The sequence below is a fragment of the Scyliorhinus canicula genome, chromosome 11, assembly GCF_902713615.1.
Source record: "Scyliorhinus canicula chromosome 11, sScyCan1.1, whole genome shotgun sequence".
Lineage (NCBI taxonomy): Eukaryota > Metazoa > Chordata > Chondrichthyes > Carcharhiniformes > Scyliorhinidae > Scyliorhinus > Scyliorhinus canicula.
Window position 1 is genome coordinate 36,078,796 of NC_052156.1, and position 19,898 is coordinate 36,098,693.

At 45.1% G+C, this 19,898-nt stretch overlaps 1 protein-coding gene across 1 annotated transcript in view; it reads right to left on the reverse strand.

Moving 5' to 3' along the window:
* The window catches only part of dcp1a (decapping mRNA 1A), a 117,034-nt gene that overhangs the window by 55,908 nt on the left and 41,228 nt on the right, over nucleotides 1–19,898 (reverse strand).

The window sequence follows — 19,898 nt, forward strand, 5'->3', positions numbered from 1 at the left end:
TAATGGGCAATGTGGTAATATTTGAACTGATTACTTTAAAGAGAGCCACCAGCTATATTGGTCTGTTATCATATCTGATGTTTCACATTTTGTTTCTGGAAACCAGTCCTGAAGGGTTACTATTAGCCTTACTTGTACCATCAAAGAGCACGGACAAATGATTAGTGTTCATTAGCACAAACATTCTGTTTCTGGAAACCAGTCTGTAGGGTTACCATTAGCCTTACTTGTACCATCAAAGAGCACGGACAAATGATTAGTGTTCATTAGCACAAACATTCATTCCTACAACTGTTTATTTGTTCCTTTGGCAGGCTTTCTAGATGTAGCAGGATTTGAAAATTAGAATTTAAATATTTTCACGTGCTAGGGCGGCACGGTAGCACAGTGGTTAGTACTATTGCCTCACAACCCCAGGGTCCCAGGTTCCATTCCCGCTTGGGTCACTGTCTGTGCGGAGTCTGGATGTTCTCCCACGTCTGCCTAAGTTTCCTCCGGATGCTCTAGTTTCCTCCCACAAGTCTCGAAAGATGTGCTTGTTAGGTGAATTGGACATTCTGAATTCTCCCTCAGTGCACCTGAACCGGCGCCGGACTGTGGCAACTGGGGGATGTTCACAGTGAACCGGCGCTGGAGTGTGGCGACTAGGGGATTTTCACAGTAACTTAATTGCAGTGTTAAGTAGGCTTACATTGTGACAATAATAGATTATTCACCTAAAAATTAAGATGACCTTCTTTTAAAGTAAACAAGATCCATTTTAGAATGTATTTAATTAAATCCTAAATACCTCATTTAGACTATACTAAAGATCAGTTGCCTCCAAGTCTAAACATTTAGTTTTGAAGTCACTTTCAGTTTGCTTTAGACCAACCACACAAAATGGGTTTTTTTTTAAGAAAATATTTTATTGAGACATTTATAGTTTTAACATTCTAAACAGAGATCCAATACACGTAAAAAACCCCCCACAATATCAGACCCTCTACATATATTTACATAAGTATTTTTAAAACTGTTTTTTTATTTAAATAAAATGTTTCATTGCTGCCTGCAGGGACACAATTTTAAATTGTATACCACATTACAGAATTATAGGTGGAAGTTTCAACATATAATTTTAAACCGTTTTCATTAGCAGAGCACAATTATAGAGCCAGTTGCTAACATTGGTAGACTAATCAGCCATTTGCATGACTTCCAGTGTTTTGCATTATTTAAAAAATAACCAATTAATAAAAAGTTCAATAACTGGGTTATAACAGTGAAAAGTGAACAAAAAATGACATTCAAAAAATAAATTAAATCCACACATGCTTGCAATGTTTTACTTTTGAAGAAAAAAAGATAAAAGTACATTCTGAATTCAGCAGGTTCATAAAAGAGCAAGCATTTTAAATGATGCTATTTCTGTTGGGTGGGCACTTTGGAATTCTCACAAACCCAGAACTCTACACACAGCAAGCTCCTATTCTCAACTGTATCTTGGGTCAGTTGTACAACACCCTTCAAAGTGAATGATTTTGATCCAGGTAGCTCTTTATTCCATGCTATCAGGTTAATATTACTCAGTAGACTGGAGCAGAAACCGAGAACAGGGGAAAGCATTTCCTTTTCAAGTTTTGCCTCTCTTGATCATTTCACCCTGAGGAGTCTTTTATTATCTGCTCCCCTTCTATCCTAGCTTTCCCAAACTCTCTCTCCCTCTATTAAAATGGTGGATTCTGTACTGTTCTGACAATCTGGAGACCGAACCATCAAAAACAAGTGACACATGAGTATTTAATGATTAACAACAAAATAATAAAATACTGTACTGGGGATGGAAAAGAAGGTGTTGAACTAGATGCAAGTGAATCTGGTGCCAAGGGCTCAAATAAAAATGATTAATAGCATTCTTACTTATGAGCTTATTCCATACATCTTGTAAACTTAGAACTGAAGCATTGCAGGAAGATAACAATCTGATTTGTAAACAAACTTCTGCATGCTAAGTATTTTTAGCGCACACACCATTTAGTTCATGTTTCAGCTTATTACTCTAGTTGCTCCTTAATTCATAAATCTGAAACATCTAAACTAAAGAAGATGGTACAATTGCATTATTTTACATTTATAGCAATCCTCACAATTAGGTAACTACCTGTTAGATAAACTTAAGGCCTTAGTTGGAAAAATCAAAGGTCCACAGAAAGACATTGTTTGAAACAATTTAAAATTCTATTATCCAAAAGCTGGTTTGTTTCTAAATCTTGCTTGGGTATTTATATCCAATTTTAGCCAATGAAGTGTAAGGTGGCCAAATCTTGTCCTGTATACAACACCATGTTAAGATAAAGGACTCAACATACAATTTGTCACATTTCCATTAGCCACAAACTCTTCCCACAGGGTGGCCCCGAAACAATGTCAGGGTAAACTCTACCATAAGTCCCAAATGCCTCACATATCTGTTGTCACTGATAAGCTCAGCTGCCACTATGTTTCTCAAAATCAGGCATCCATTCGCTTGTTGCACCGCATCCCTCCAACCAATTTTAATTGTTTTTTAAAAAATCTTTGCTCTCCAACAACTGGAGGCTGGACGAAAGCATTGTGAATAGTTTAAGTGCACTTGGATGAAGATGCAACTACGACGGACTGACATTCATGTGAGCTGCTGATTTTAAGCAGTTTGTATTTTCAGGATCGAAGCAGCATTTACTGAACTGAATGCGACAAGACATTTGCGTTTCTTATCAGTAGCTGGATGGACACAGAATTCCATATAAATGATCCACAATTCTTCGGTGACCTGACTGAAACAGGGTGCTTACTCATCATAGCATTCAGATCTGATCAAACCACTTTTCAATATTGTACTCATCATTAACTAATATGAATATTGAACATTTTTCAAAAAAGCTACTTTTTAAAAAATGGAGCTCCCATGAAGAACTCTGTGCCAAATATAAAGGAACTGTTATAAGCGAAACAGACCTCGAACCATACTTTTTTGGGAGTAGACCAGGTAAGTGTTTACTTGGTTTCTGTTTGAAAAAGAGTGTTTATGTCATTTTTATATCAGGAATAAGTGGTACCAAAGATAAATTAATATGTTGAACTATTTTCTCAGTGATACAGTTATGATCTCCTGTATCTCATTGCGTACTTTGTAAAACATTTTTGAAGATGCTGCAAACAGGTTTACTGGAATCAGCTTTAGGAAACTTATTTGATAAGTCATTTCAAGATTCAAATTGACCATTTAAGACTTTATAAAATATATTAAATTTGTTAATCCTAATTTTTTAAATGTGCAAACAGAGTGTTAGGAATTTAGAAACGATAGCTATTTAACGTTTGTTTGTTTCTAATGTGATAAGGCAACAGCTTACAGACATCACAATATTTTTTTCAAATTCTAAATACAGGAATAAGAAAACAACAAAAAGATTAGATAACGTTGTGAATTATTAATGGTTTCAGATATTTTCAATAAGCTTTTTTATGGAATGTGCCAGTTGTTAAAGCTATTGAACAAAGTTGGGTTGCTCAGCAGCACTTAGGTGGACAAACACCATTAGTTTGGAAGAATGGACAGCAACCTAATTCAGTCCATTGAAATATTAAGAAATAAATTGATTCTGCTGTTTTAAGTCACTTTCAATCCCAATTGATAACTCACTATTCAAAAAGCAACAGTTGACAATGTGAATTAATTTTTTTCTTTCTGGTACAGATGTAAATAAACAATACCAAAAGAGCAGCACAAAAATGCAGCAATGTTTATTTCTTTCTATGTTGGAAACAGTGTCCCAATTAAAAAGGGAATAGCATTACATACTATGTATCAAGACTAATAATGTTAATTATCTTTATTTTGCACCAAGTCAGGCCAGCAAGCATCATTCGAAATCATGTGGCTAAACTGACAAAAATACTTTTGATAGTGACATTTAAGGAGATTTCTTTTTCAAACAGGTTTATGCATGTTTAGGACAACATAAAATAGGTTTTGAAAAACAAACAATCATTTGTCATGGTTGCTTACTTAGTCAGTGACAGGTATAAACTCTTATTAATAGCACCTCTTTACCATATCTGGTGAAGCAGCTGAAATTAGTGCACGACCCTCACGCCACCCAATTCAACCAAGAATAATGCTGCATTATTTCGTTAAATGAATCTTAAGTATAAAGAATTCCAAATCCTGATGCTGGACAAAGGAAGAATCAATGCCTTGCCTCAAAAAGTTAGCAAAGCTTGCTTTTCAATATTATGAAACGCAATGAAGGTATTTTCCAATAAAAGAAATACAAGAAAAGCTTCACACTTCTTATCTGTATATCACAGGTGTAAACAATTCTTTTACTAACACCTGTGCGAATGAGGACATTTAAGATTTGAGACACTGAACTATAAATGCCACAATAAAATTAAAGAGGTGAGATATCCATTAAGTGAGGACTTGCAATTGGAAAACCAATCTTGTTTTTAACACTAATATCTTTCCTTTCATAATTGGGACATTATTACACTTCAGGAAAATAGCCAAAGCACTCTTTGGCACTTCTAATACAACAGTACTTTCTTTTTCTATCTGCAGGCTCACATCTGAAATGTTCTCATGTCAGGTTTCTTATTTAAGTCTGGGATAATCAGACCATAGACTTTCTTCACTGTGGGAGAGAAGCTTCTTGAACAAATTCATAATCACGGGACATCATAGAAGCCCGCCTGAACGGTATTCAGGAAATGCAGCTGCCAATTTATGCCCAGGAAGGTTGCGCAAACCGCAGTGACATCTTTTGGTCATTTAATCTATTCCTTAGGTGATGCATGGGAAGAGTATTGATTAGGTACTTTTTCGAATTATGCTGTGGGGTCTTTTAAATTCACATGAGAAGAGTGGCTTGGTTTAACGTTTCACCTAAAAGATGACACTCCCAACAGTGCATCACTCTCGGAGAACTGCACTAAAAAACTATATATAGTCCTCCCCGTGTGTGCGTGGGTTTCCTCCGGGTGCTCCGGTTTCCTCCCACAGTTCAAAGATGTGCGGGTTAGGTGGATTGGCCATGCTAAATTGCCCGTAGTGTAAGGTTAATGGGGGGATTGTTGGGTTACGGGTATACGGGTTACGTGGGTTTAAGTAGGGTGATCATTGCTCGGCACAACATCGAGGGCCGAAGGGCCTGTTCTGTGCTGTACTGTTCTATGTTCTATATATATATATCTCGGAGTGTGTTAGAACCCACAAACTTCTTGACTGAGAGGCAAGAGTACTGGAACAGGCCCAAAGAAATTTACATTTGTTACAATCGCGTTAGGGAGCAGTACATTTTTGTTTTAAAAAAACAAAGTTTGAAATCTCAGTTATCCACAAGGAAAATAAAGTCACAAGATTCCACTGTTTTAATAAACTTTATAATAAAAAGTCAGAAAAGTAGAACAATTTCCAATATGCATTATATATTCCCAGTAAATATGAATTGACAGGAAAATTGTGGTCGAATACACCAAGCTGTATATTAAATGGCAGATGCAACCATGCCAGATCCAATATATATCTCAGCAACCCACCCAGTCAGTGACCAAAAACAATGTACAAGTTGAAACACTGTACCATACATCCATGGCACTATACATTGCTAGCTAAAATAACTTGGAAAATAAAACACGGCACTAAATGTAAAAGAAATACAATATACAAATTAAATTATTTTTTTTTTTTAAATGACAGTACTTGCCTCAGTACACAATACTGTGTACTGATTGATCAGGCTCCATCTAATGGCAGAGGCTGGTTGGTACAATTGACAGCTAAAGTCCTGACTACCTGCACTGACCAACTTCAGTCAGGAGATGGGGCCCAGAACTTACTGAGAGTTCAGAGGAGCTAAGCCAGATAGAGGGTTGGGGGCCACAGACAACATGGACACAGGCAAGAATAGAGAGGATGGGGCCCAGAACTTACTGTGAGTTCAGAGGAGCCAAGCCAGATACAAGAGTAGCGGGCCACTGACCCCATGGACTCAGGCGAGAATAGAGGGCTGGGAGTCAAAGGCAGTTGGCAACGGGCGGAATTGGCAAAGGGAGAGGGGTATCATCAGGTCCAGAGATGTGGAAGTCATGCCAGCAAACAGGTCACAGAAGAGGATGTTTGTGTCAACGACATTAAAGTGAAACCGGCAATATTAAAGATATATACTGTCACATGATTTTAAAGTGAAACAACATTAAGCGAGCTGGCATTAAGCAAAGCCTTACTGTGTGGTGTTACTGAACAATAAGATCAAAGCATAGCCAGGAGTACTATGGGCGAAATTCTCCGACCCCCACGACGGGTCGGAGAATAGCGGGAGGGCCTTCCCGACATTTTTCCCGCCCTCCCGCTATTCTCCCCCACCCCCCGCCCAACTCCCGACCCGAATCGCTGCCGCCGTTTTTTTACGGCCGGCAGCGATTCACAGCTGTTCGATGGGCCGAAGTCCCAGCCCTTTACGCCGTTTTTACGAACGGCAAACACACCTGGTCTGGCCGTTCGTAAAAACGGCGTCACAAACTCGCTTTTCATAACCATGGCACCGATTGGCACGGCAGTACCACGGCCGTGCCAAGGGTGCCATGGGCCCGCGATCGGTGGGCACCGATTACGGGCAGCGGGCCCGATGCCCGCGCACTCTTTCTCCTTCCGCCGCCCCGCAGTATCCATTCGCGGGGCGGCTGAGGGGCAACCCGGCCCGCGCATGCGTGGCTGACGTCATATGACGCGTCAGCCGCCGCTAACTCCGGCAAGCGGGATTAACGATATTCGTTAAGCCCGTCATGCCGGAGCCTACGGCGTCGGGCTGCTAGCCCCGACCGGGGACCAGAATCGGTTCCCGGTCGGGAAGGGGCGCGCTGGCGTCAAACCCGCCCGGGTTTGACGCCAGCCTTACGATTTCTCCCGTTTTGGGAGAATCGCGCCCCATGTTTTTTCAGAATAGGAAAACCTGGAGAAAGTGCGGAAACGATTGGTACCGCAACGGAGAGATTACAATTATTTGGCGGAAATGAATAGATTGGGAATTTTTGCACGCACGAACATGAGGTGGAACGGTGGCCCAGTGGTTAGCACTGTAGCCTCATGGCGCCAGGGACCCGGGTTCAATTCCAGCCTTGGGTCACTGTCTCTGTGGGGTTTGTACATTCTCCCCGTGTCTGCATGGGTTTCCTCTGGGTTTTCCGGTTTCCTCCCACAGTATAAGATGTACAGGTTAGGTGGATTGGCCATGCTAAATTATCGCTTAGTGTCCAGGGATGTTATGTTATGGGGTTACGGAGGTAGGGAGGGGTGGTTGTGTGAGTGGATATGGTTAGAGTGCTCGTTCAAGGGTCAGTGCAGACTCAATGGACTGAATGGCCTCCTTCTGCACTGTAGGGATTCTAGGATTCTGTGACAATTTCAGCTGGTTCCTGTCCCACTAAACTGATTTCTTTTCACGACTCTATATTTCTTCTTCCCATGCACACACTCATCCCATCTACATTCATGACTTTCCAACAGCCTCAAATTAACAATTTCCTGGCCCTAATTGTGTCCCTTTCCACCATGAATACCCAATCCCTCTATACCTTCATCCCCACCAGGTCAATCTGACAGCTCTGCTTCTTCCCTGAATGAACTCACTTCCTCCAAATATAAGGTATCACTATGGGTAGCCACATAGGTCCCAGTTATACCTGTCATCTTGATGGGCATACGGAACAACTTTTATTCCAGTCTACTCAAGCTCCCTCCCTCATCTCTTTCTCTGGTACACTGGTGACTGTATCTGTGCTGTTTCCTGTTCTCGCCCTGAACTGAAAAAATTCATCAGCTTTGCTTCCAACTTTCACCTTTCTCTCACCTACACATGATCCACGTCTGACTCTTTCCCTCCCTGTCTCTTTTATTGGGATAGGCTGTCAATAAATATTCACTACACGGCTACCCTGACTGCATTTGCTCACATCCCACTGCAGGACTCCATCATTTCTTCCAGTTCCTACGTCCCTAGCACTTCCAATATGTCTTTTTTTTATTTCCCTTGTTCTCTCTCCCCCTCTCTTTGCTTTTGTTTGTTTAGAGTTGGTGATAATTGAAATGATTGCAGTTTGTTTGGGGAGTTCTTTCTCTTTGTTTTATTTGTTTGTACTAAGGGGTGCTAGAAGTTTGGAGGGAGTGTTTGGATTGGGGGGGTGGGGGGAGGTTGGATGGGTATTGGGCTGTTCTGGATGGTGGAAGGTGGGGTGGGGGAGTTTTGGTTTTGATTAGGGGTCTGTCTTGGATGGTTTATTTTGGTATGGTGAGCTCTTGCAGGGGAGGGGGGTTACCTTGCTAGCTGAGTGAGATTGGACAGTGACGGTGGAGGGGGCTGCAGGTAAATCATGGTTACAGGTGACCTGTTTAGGAAGGTATCGTTGAGCCAGAAGGTGTGAATGGAGTGTGTGGGATTTCTGGGGTGGGCTTCTGCCTTATTAACCTTATCTGGCACCGAAACTAAACTACCACCCGAGTCCCGAATCCGTACGATGTCCCAGGAGGCTGCCTGCTGTCTCAGCTGATCAACCAAAGACTGACTGGCTTTCTAGAGACGTTTCAGAAGACTCTTTATAGGTTGGAGCCACCGGAGGAGTCGGACATGTTGAGGTTTTTTGAAGATTTGGAGAGTCCCTAGCTTGAGGAGGATCGGGAAGGGATGGACGGGAGACTGGAGATGATGAGTTCGGCAATTGGATGAATGTAGATGAGTAAAGTGCTGGGGCCAGTTTTATTAAAACAATTTGCTGATTGACTGATGCCGCTGTTGGTGGAGGCGTTTGAGGGCTCGGTGGCCTCTGCCGGAGACAATGATGCAAGCATCCATTTCGCTTCGGTTAAAGGAGGAGAAGGACCTGATGGAGTTTGGGTCGTACCGCCCGATTTCATTATTAAATGTACATTTGGCCAAGGTGTTAGCTCTGAGGTTGGAGGGCGTCTCCCAGATGGGGTTTGTGAAGAGTAGGCACTTGTCATCGAACGTGAGGCAACTTTTGAAAGAGGTTTTGTCCCCGGCAGAAGGGAGGGGTGAGGTCATTGTGGCATTGGATGCTGAGAAGGCCTTCAATAGGGTAGATTGGGGTATTTGTTCGCAGTGCTGGAATGGTTTGTAATAGGGCCTAAGTTTGTGGCGTGGGTTTGGTTACTACATAAGGCACCTAAAGCTTGTGTTTGTACAAAAAAAAAATGAGAGTTTGGGATATTTTCAGTTGCACAGGGGAAAGAGACAGGGGTGACCCATGTCCCCCCTTCTTGTCTGAGTTGGCAATTGAGCAGTCGGCCATTGCCCTGAGGGCTTCGGATAGGTGGAGAGGGATAGTGAGGGGGGTGGGATCAAACACAGGGTGTCCTTGTCTGCTGACGATCTGCTTTTACATGTAACAGATCCGATCTCCTCAATGGGTGATATTATGGCACTGCTGAAGCAATTTGGTGTATAAATTAAATCAGGAGAAAAGGGAGGGTTTCCTGTTAATTCAGCGGGGGGGGGGGTTTCAATCTCGGGGTGTTGCCGTTTCTCCTTACCACGTTTTCTGTTTTGATTTCAGTGTTTGCGTTTTTTGTTAAACCAAAATCCTTTTTTGGGTGAGTTGGGGATTTAGATGTTCATTTGGGCGGGAAAAGTAGTCAGGTTTAGAAAAACGGTGCTTCAGAGATCGGCAATCTGGGGGGGGGGGGGGGGGGGGGGCATTTCGGCAGCAGTTCCAATTGGGGGCAGTGTCAAAGTTGGTGCCAGTTTGTGTGAACCACATATGCGAGCTGGCGAGGTTGGACAATCAGTTTAGGGGATGGGAGAACAAGGGGATGGCTGTGATGAAGGATTTGTTTTTGGAAGGCCGATTTGCAATCTTTGAGGAGTTAGAGGAGACATTAGGACTTTCATTGGGCAAATATATTTATTTTCTTTTCAAAAGTATTTTTATTAAGGTTTTGCAGAATTTTTCATAATAAAACAGTAGTAACAATAATAACAAAACAAACTAGAGTGAACATTAATTAACACAGTGTAAAAGGAGAATATACAATTAAATAGACATTACCCCACACGAGCCAGTCTTCCTACATCATCCCAATGAAGCACTCACCCCCTCCCCTCTCCTCACCCCTCCCCCCCCAACGGATTGCTGCTGCTGACATTTTAATTTTCCCCGAGAAAGTCGACAAACGGCTGCCACCTCCGTGAGTACACTAGCGTAGACCCTCTTACGGCAAACTTTATTTTCTCGAGGCTGAGAAACCCAGCCATGTCATTAACCCAAGTCTCTACACTCGGGGGCTTCGAGTCCCTCCAAATTAATAAAATCCGTCTCCGAGCTACTGGTGAGGCAAAGGCCAAGACGTCGGCCTCTTTCGCCCCCTGAACTCCCGGGTCTTCTGACACTCCAAAGATCGCTATCTCTAGACTCAGCACCACCCGTGTGTTAAGCACCTTGGACATTGCCCTCGCGAACCCTTGCCAGAACTCTCTAAGCTCCGGGCATGCCCAAAACAAGTGGACATGGTGTAGGGCTGCCCTGTCTTCTACCACAAAAAACTTGCTCATTCTCGCTGCCGTCATGTGTGCCCGGTGGAGCACCTTAAATAGAATTAGACTGAGCCTGGCACATGATGAGGAGGAATTAACCCTGCCCAGGACCTCTGCCCAGAGACCCGCTTCCAACTCCTCACCTAGCTCCTCCTCCCACTTGCTCTTGAGCTCCTCCACTGGGGTTTCCTCCGCCTCCTATAGTTCCTGGTAGATATCCGACACCCTCCCCTCCCCCACCCAGGTGCCGGAGACCACCCTGCCCTGTATCCTCAGTGGCAGCAGCGTCGGAAAGACCACTAACTGCTTTTTCAGGAAGGCTCGTACTTGCAGATATTTAAAGGCGTTTCCTGGCAGCAGATTAAATTTGTCCTCTAGCGCCTTCAAACTGGGAAAGCGTCCGTCTATGAACAGATCTCCCATCCTTCTGATGCCGGCCCTCTGCCAGCTCTGGAACCACCATCCATTCTACCCGGGACAAACCTGCGGTTGTTGCATATCAGGGTCCAGACCGACACTCCCTCCAACATCTTGTACCTCCTCCACTGTCCCCAGATCTGCAGTGTCACCACCACCACTGGACTTGTGGAGTAATGGGTCAGCGAGAACAGCAAAGGAGCCGTTATTAAAGCTCCCAGACTAGTACCTTTACATAACGCCGTGTCCAGCTGCTCCCACCCCCATTGCCCACTTCCTAATCATAGTTATATTGGCCACCCAGTAGTAGTTGCGAAAGTTCGGCGGCGCCAACCCCCCCCCCCGACTGCGTCCAACAGCGATCTCCTTACTCGCGGGGTCTTATGCGCCCACACAAAGCCCGTAATGATCCTACTCGCCCGCTTAAAAAAGACCTTGGGGATGAAGATGGGGAGGCACTGAAAGACAAACAAAAATCTGGGGAGGACAGTCATTTTCACGGTCTGCACCCTCCCTGCCAGTGACAGCGGGAGCATGTCCCACCTTTTAAAGTCCCCTTCCATTTGCTCCACCAACCGGGTCAGGTTGAGCCTGTGCAGGGCATCCCATTTCCTGGCCACCTGTATACCCAAGTAACAAAAACTTTGCTCTACCATCCTGAGCGGCAGCTCTTTCAGTCTCTCCTCCTGCCCCTTGGCCTGGATCACAAACAACTCACTCTTTCCCATTTTCAGTTTGTACCCTGAAAAGAACTACCAAAATTCCTCAGGATCCGCAGAACCTCCCGCATCCCCTCGACTTGGTCCGAAATGTACAGGAGCAAATGATCCACGTATAGCGAGACCCGATGTTCCACAGCCCCCCCACCGAACCAGTCCCCGCCAGTTCATCGAGGCTCTCAGCGCCATAGCTAGCGGTTCTATAGCTAGGGCAAATAGTAACGGGGAGAGGGGACACCCCTGCCTCGTTCGCTGGTGAAGTTCAAAGTACCCCGACCTCAGCCGGTTTGTACATACGCTTGCTACAAGCGCCTGGTACAGCAGTTTCACCAAGCCAATAAAGCCCTCACCAAACCCAAACCTCCCCAGCATTTCCCACAGGTACACCCACTCCACCCGGTCAAAGACTTTCTCTGCGTCCATCGCTGTTACCACCTCTGCCTCCCCTCCCTCTGAGGGTATCATAATAACACTCAAAAGTCTCCGGACATTGGTATTGAGTTGTCTGCCTTTAACAAACCCAGTCTGGTCTTCCTCTATCACCCTGGGACGCAATCCTCAATTCTTGTGGCCAGAATCTTAACTAGCAATTTGGCAGGCACGTTTAAAAGCGAAATCAGCCTGTAGGACCCGCAATGTTCAGGGTCCTTCCCTTGTTTAAGAATGAGTGAGATCAAGGCTTGTGACATTGTTGGGGGGAGGGTTCCTTTCTCTCTGGCCTCATTGAAGGTCCCCATCAGGAGTGGGCTCAATATTTCCGAAAATTTCTTATAGGATTCTACCTGGTAACTGTCCGGCCCCAGGGCTTTACCCAATTGCATGCCCTTATACCCTTGACAATCTCCTCCAATTCAATCGGGGCCCCCAGCCCCTCCACCAGGTCCTCTTTCACCTTTGGAAACCTCAACTGGTCCAAAAATTGCCTCATCCTTCCGCTCCTGTCGGGGGCTCCGACTTGTATAGTTTACTATAGAACTCCTTAAAGACTCCGTTCACCCCCCCGGGATCGAAGACCGTGTTACCCTCCTTATTCTTTACTCCAGATTTCCCCGGCCGCCTCCCTCTTTCTCAGTTGGTGTGCCAGCATTCTACTCACTTCCCCCCGTACTCAGACTGCCCCCTTGCCTTCCTCAGCTCTGCTACCACTTTCCCTGTGGTCAGCAGTTCAAACTCCGCCTGCAGACTCCACCGCTCCCTCAGTAGCCCCGCCTCGGGGGCCTCTGCGTATCTCCTGTCCACTCGGAGTATCTCCTCAACCAGTCTCTCCCTCTCCGCTCTTTCTCTCTTTTCCCTATGGGATCGAATTGAGATGAGTTCCCCTCTGACAACTGCCTTCAGAGCTTCCCAGACCGTTGCCGCTGCTACCTCACCCGTATAGTTTGTTTCCAGGTAATCCTGGATGTTCCTGTTAATCCGCCTGCAAACCTCTTCGTCCGCCAGCAGCCCCACATCCAGTCTCCAGAGTGGGCGCTGCCCTCTCTCCCTACTAAGCTGTAGGTCCACCCAGTGCGGGACACGGTCCAAGACTGTGATTGCTGAGTATTCTGTCCCTGCCACCTTTGGGATTAACGCCCTGCTCAGGACAAAGAAGTCTATGCGGGAATAAACCTGATGAACGTGGGAGAAAGAAAGGGAACTCCTTCGCTCTCGGCCGCGCAAACCTCCAGGGATTAACCCCCCCCATCTGCTCCATAAAACCCTTCAGTTCCTTAGCCACTGCCGGTCACTTCCCTGTCCTGGACTTCGACCGGTCCAGCTCGGGGTCCATGACTGTGTTAAAGTCTCCCCCCATGATCAGGTGGTGTGACTGTAAGTCCAGGCGTTTGCCTAGCATGTGTCTCATTAATTCCACATCATCCCAATTCGGAGCGTAGACATTCACAAATACCACCTGGACCCCCTCCTATTTTCCACTCACCATTATATACCTGCCCCCCTTATCCGCCACAATTCTCCCAGCCATGGAATGCCACACCTTTACAGATCAGAATTGCTACCCCCCTGGTCTTCGAATCCAGCCCTGAATGGAACACCTGGCCTACCCAACCCTTTCTCAATCTCGTGTGATCTGCGAGCTTTAAATGTGTCTCCTGAAGCATTGCTACGTCAGCCTTTAACCCCTTTAGATGCGTGAACATTTGCGCTCTTTTGACTGGCCCATTCAAACCCCTCACATTCCACGTGATCAGCCTGGACGGGGGGGCTCAACCCTCTCCCCTCCCCCCCCGCCCCCCCAACAGACCCACGACCCAAAACCCCCGCCAGGCACCAGCTGAGGGGCAGATATATTTCAATATTTATAGGTATGTGACTTCGTGAAGATCTTTCTGATGTTCCCGATGGTGCCCCCTTCCTCATTGTTGGAGAGGGCCTCATCACTGGCAGGGGTGGAGGAGGAGAATACCTTGTGGGTGTAAGGGAGGCTTAAAAGTGGAGGAGGCAGTATCCTTGGAGATGGTTAGAGTCAAGTGGGAGGAGGAGTTGGGGATCGAGCTGGAGGAGGGGGTGGGGTGTGGTGTGAGATTCTGCATAGGGTGAACACAATGTCATTATGTGCAAGGTTAGGGCTGATACAGTTGAAGGTAGTGCATAGGGTCCATTTGACCAAATCCAGGGTGAGTAGGCTATTTACGGGGATGGAGGATGAGGATGAGCATTGTGGGAGGGGCCCAGCTAACTACGTACACAGGTTTTGATCGTGTCCCAATCTTATGGGGTTCTGGATCTCCTTGTTTGGCACCATGTCGGCGATCCCGCAAATTGAACTGAAGCCTTGTCCCCTCAGGGCCACATTCGGGCTATCAGACCTGCTGAAGCTACAGGCTGGGGGAAGGGGGCTGATGTTTTGGCCTTCGCCTTGCTCATTGCTCAAAGGAGGGTGCTGATAGGTTGGAGGTCAGCTTCCCTACCCAGTGCTTCAGTATGGTTGGGGGATCTTATAGAATTTCTGTATCTCGAAAAAATTATGTACACCGTGAGGGGTGCAATTGAAGATGGCAGCTGTTTATTTTCAACTTTAAAGAGCTGGTCACCATCAGTTGTTGGGGTGGGTATTTTGTTTGGCCTTCTAGGGGTAGGGGTGGGGTTGTTATTATCTGTTATTGTTTTTGTTATGTATAAAAGATTTTAAAAGTTGAATTAAAATATTTTTAAAAAATAACTTGTGCCTTAGTTGCAGCAGTTTATTCAATTCTGGGAACCACATTTAAGGTAGGATGTCAAGGCCTTGGAGAGGTTGAAGAGGATACTACTACAGATGAGAAACTTCAGTTATGTGGAAAGAAGTGAGAAGCTGGGATTCCTCTCTTTAGAGCAGAAAAGTTTAAGGGAAGATTTAATAGAGGCGCTCATAATTATGAAGTTTTGGTTGAGTACGTAAAGATGAACTGCTTCCCCTGGCCCAAAAGGTCAGCAATCAGAGGCCACAGATTTGAAATGAGTAACAAAAACATCAGGGAGAGGGGGGAAACTGAAGTTGCTGAGGGGAGCAATGAGGTTTTTTTGATAGAAATGCAGCAAGTTATGGTCTGGTTGCAGTGACCAAAAGGGTGGTGGAACCAGATTTAACAGTAACTTAATTGGATTATAGGCTTGAAAAGGAGAATATTGCGAGAGTATGGGGAAAGCACAATTGCGTGTGACCACTTGTATGGCCCTTTCAGAGAGCTGGCACAAAGACAATGGCCCAAATGGTTTCCTTCTGTGATATATGTTCCATGAAGGATACCTAGAGAGAAATAGTAAGTAAAGAGCAGAAGCATCAAGAAGAAATATATAACCTGAGGGAATTAAAGGAGATTGGAAAATGTGAAGATAATTGAATTTCCTGGTCAATGTGCAGATTTCTGGGTGCCGAGGAGAAAGAATGTTTTTGAAATCTGTGGTGAACTTCAACAGAATATTTCAGGTTTATGACATAAGAGGCCACAGTGGGAATGAAAGAGAACAAGATAAGAAGTAAAAGGAAAACACTTGTATAGAATCTTTGATGAACTCAGGACGTCCCAAAACACTTACAGGCAATGAAAAGTGCCAAAGGACCTTTGAGATCCATCTGGGGGTGGGAGGGGTGAAGTTAACAAATATCTGCCAAAAATAATTGTATTTTATATAGTGGGGCCATTGGAAAGGTCCATCAAGTTTAATTGTTTCCGTTAGGAAAATAAAAGTCTTTCCCTACAGCAATATAAATCAGCGGTACTTCTCAACAATGTTGCATGTGAACTGCCTTCAGATCACATCATCAGCTAATATTAATATTTTACATTTTTATCCTCTTAATTTGACAATATTTGCAATTAACAATGACAGAGATCCAGTATCACAGGGCAGTTGCAAGATGGGGGCAGAACAGTCAAATTTCAGGTTAGTGTTTTACCTAAACACCTGGTCAACAGCAGCTCAAAACTACTGACAGTGAGGAACTCCGGGTTAATAATAATAATAATTTTTATTGTCACAAGTAGGCTTATATTAACACTGCAATGAAGTTACTGTGAAACGCCCCTAGTCACCACATTCCAGTGCCTGTTCGGGTACACAAGAGGGAGAATTCAGAATGTCCAAATTACCTAACAACATGCCTTTCCGGACTTGTGGGAGGAAACCGGAACACCCGGAAGAAACTCACGCAGGCACGGGGAGAACGTGCAAACTCCACTCCACACAAACAGTGACCCAAGCCAGGGATCAAACCTGGGACCCTGTCGCTGTGAAGCCACAGTGCTAACTACTGTGCTACCGTGCAGCCCCATTGGTCATGTCTTTGAAGGTTATCGGAACCAGTTGCGTTTTTTCGCTGTTGGGCATGGTTGTTTCCTGACAATTCTCTAGCACCATCGTGTAAAGGCAGAGCTCAAAGTAAATTTTGATTGGAAAAGTCAACTCTATTCATGACAACTTCCCTCAGGGGAAGCAGAAACTTGTAAATGATGCCAACTTTCTATTTGAAAATCGTATGCAACACTTTTACCGGTGATGCTTTAGGGTGGCATTATGGTAGGAATATTGCAGTTACACATCCCTCAACCCAAGCTGTGCAACATTTAGAGATTCTACTTAAAAGCCTTTAATGTAATGTTGTGCTCCTTATCTTTTAGAGTCTGCTATGGCCCAGGCCTTTTCCCAATCGTCGGAGACCGAACGTATGGCCCATGATACACACTGGGACCCCACAGAGGTCCTGACATGCTAACCACCGGGAGGTTTGAACTTCCAATGGACAATTCCCCTGGTCCCTGGGTCCCTCTGCAAATATCTCGCTCTGAATTTGAGTCGGAGACTTCAGACAGCACCACATTACTGACCTGGATAGCCACCCATAAAATGGTACACAAATTAAAACCTAGTTTAAAATCTTAATAACGACCAAACTGACACCCCAGTCACTCACGCTGACTCCCTGGCAACTCCCCAACTATTCCTCCCGACAACACAACCAGGCTGCTCCCCACCACTGACCACCATCCTGTACCCAAAAAGACTAGCCCCAACTCACCTACACACCTGCTGTTCCATGTGTCCGCCTTACCCACTCACTCATCCATTCACTAATATTCACATAGGGCCCTTATACTTAGCATCTGCAGCCAGTGCCGTACAAAGGATACATGTCATTTCTTCAAGAAGACCATGCCAGTGCCAAAGAAGAACCAGGCAACGTGCCTCACTGACTATCATCCGGGACCTTGACATCGATCGCGATGAATGGCTTCAAGAGGTTAATCATGAAGCACATCAACTCCATACTCCCAGAATGCCTAGATCCACTGCAATTCGCATACTGCCACAACCGGTCTACAGCAGACTCCCTGGCCCTACACTCATCCATGGAGAATCTCGAAAAAAGGACTCCTACATCAGACTCCTATTCATTGAGTACAGCTGTCCCTTCAACACCATAATCCCAGCCAAGCTCATATCAAAACTCCAAAATCTAGGATTTGGCTCCTCACTTTGCAACTGATCCTCGACTTCCTGACCCACAGAGCACAATCACTAAGAATAAATAACAACACCTCCAAGATTGTCCTCAATACCAGGGCCCCGCAAGGCTGCATACCTAGCCCCCTACTATACTCCCTATACACACACACACATGACTGCGTGGCGGAATTTGGCTCCAACTCCATGTACATGTTTGCTGACAACACAACCATAGTGGGTCGCATCTCGAACAACAATGAGTCAGAATACAGGAGGGAGATAGTGAACATAGTGGAATGGTGTAACGACAACAATCTCTCCCTCAATGTCACAAAACTAAAGAGCTGGTCACTGATTTCAGGAAGCAAAACATTATACACACCCCTGTCTGCATCAATGGGGCCGAGGTGGAGATGGTTAACAGTTTCAAATTCCTAGGTGTGCACATAACCAAAAATCTGTCCTGATCCACCCAAATTGACACTACTACCAAGAAAGCACAACAGCGCCTCAGGAAACTAAGGAAATTCAGCATGTTCACATTGACTCTTACCAACTTTTACAGATGCACCATAGAAAGCATCCTAGCTTGATATGGCAACTGCTTGGCCCAAGACCGGAAGACACTACAGAAAATCGTGAACACAGCCCAATACATCACACGAACCCGCCTCCCATCCATTGACTCCGTCTATACCTCCTTGTGCTTTGGGAAAGCGGGCAGCATAATCAAAGACCCCTCCCACCCGGCTTACTCATTCTTCCAATTCTTCCATCGGGCAGGATACACAAAAATCGGAGAACACGCACTAACAGATTCAAAAACAGCTTCTTCCCCACTGTTACCAGACTCCTAAACCACCCTCCCAAGGACTGATGGGTTGATCTGATCTCTTCACATATCTTGTCTGCTGAGTATTACTACACTCCATATGCTTCATCCGATGTCTTTGCCTATGTATTTACATTGTGTATTTTATGTTTGCACTATTACGCATTTTCTTTTCATGTACGAATGATCTGTCTCAGCTGCACGCAAAACGATACTTTTCACTGTACACGTGACAATAAAACCAAACCAATCTTCCCGGACTCTATTGTGCTCCAATGGAGCTCAGTGTCATAGAATCTCGACAGTGCAGAAGGAGGTCTTTCAGCCCATCGGGTCCACACGACCCTCTGAAAGAGCACTCCACCCTAGCCGACTTCCCCATCCTATCCCAATAACTGCTTAACCTAACCTACACATCATTGGACACTAAGGGCAATTTAGCATGGCCAATCCACCCAACCTGCATATATTTGGACTGAGAGAGGAAACCGGAGCACCCAAAGGAAACCCACGCAGACACTGGGAGAAAGTGAAAACTTCACACAGTCACCAGAGATCGTAATCAAACCTGGATCCTTGGTGCTGTGAGGCAGCAGTGCTAACCACATGCCACCGTGCTGCTCAAAGGTTCTCCAAGGGACTGTTTTTTGCATTTCTGGGAAATCCGGACTCAGAATACTCAGCAAGAAATACGGAGCAGCATTGAGGCAGGGGAAATCCAACAATAATTGCCGCTCCTTGGATGATCCGGGCATATTTTTCAGGTACAACTACAGCTGTTTCCTCAAACACCTTCATTTGTTTATTGCTAACTGGCTCTCCACTTCTTTGAGCAAATTCTGTGTCCTTTTCTTGACTGTAATTACCACATAGTTCCTGGGTTTCCAGCTGCTCGACAGCCGATTTGCAACATTCAGCATAGAAGCAAAATACTGCAGATGCTGGAAATCTGAAATAAAAATAGAAAATGCTGGAAGCTCAGTAGGTCTGGCAGAGTCTGTGGAGAGAGAAAAAAAGAGTTAACGTTTTGAGTCTAATATGACTTTTTTTAAAGAAGTCATAAGGACTCATAATTGTTAACTCTTTCTCTCCCCACAGATCATAGAATTCCTATGGTGGAGGAGGCCATTTGGCCCATTTAGTCTGCACCGACCCACTGAAAGAGCATCCTACCAAGGCTAACTCCCCCACCTAACCTGCACATCCCCGGACACCAAGGGCAATTTAGCCTGGCCAATCCACCTAACCTGTACATCTTTGTACTGTGGGAGGAAACCAAAGCAGAGTTTTTCCAGCATTTTCTGTTTTTATTATCCAAGATTCAGCAGCCTGTTCTTAGCCAATTATGCACTATGGGGCTGGTTTATCTCAGTGGGCTAGAGAGGTGGTTTGTGATGCAGAACAGGGCCAGCAGCACGGGTTCAATTCCCGTAC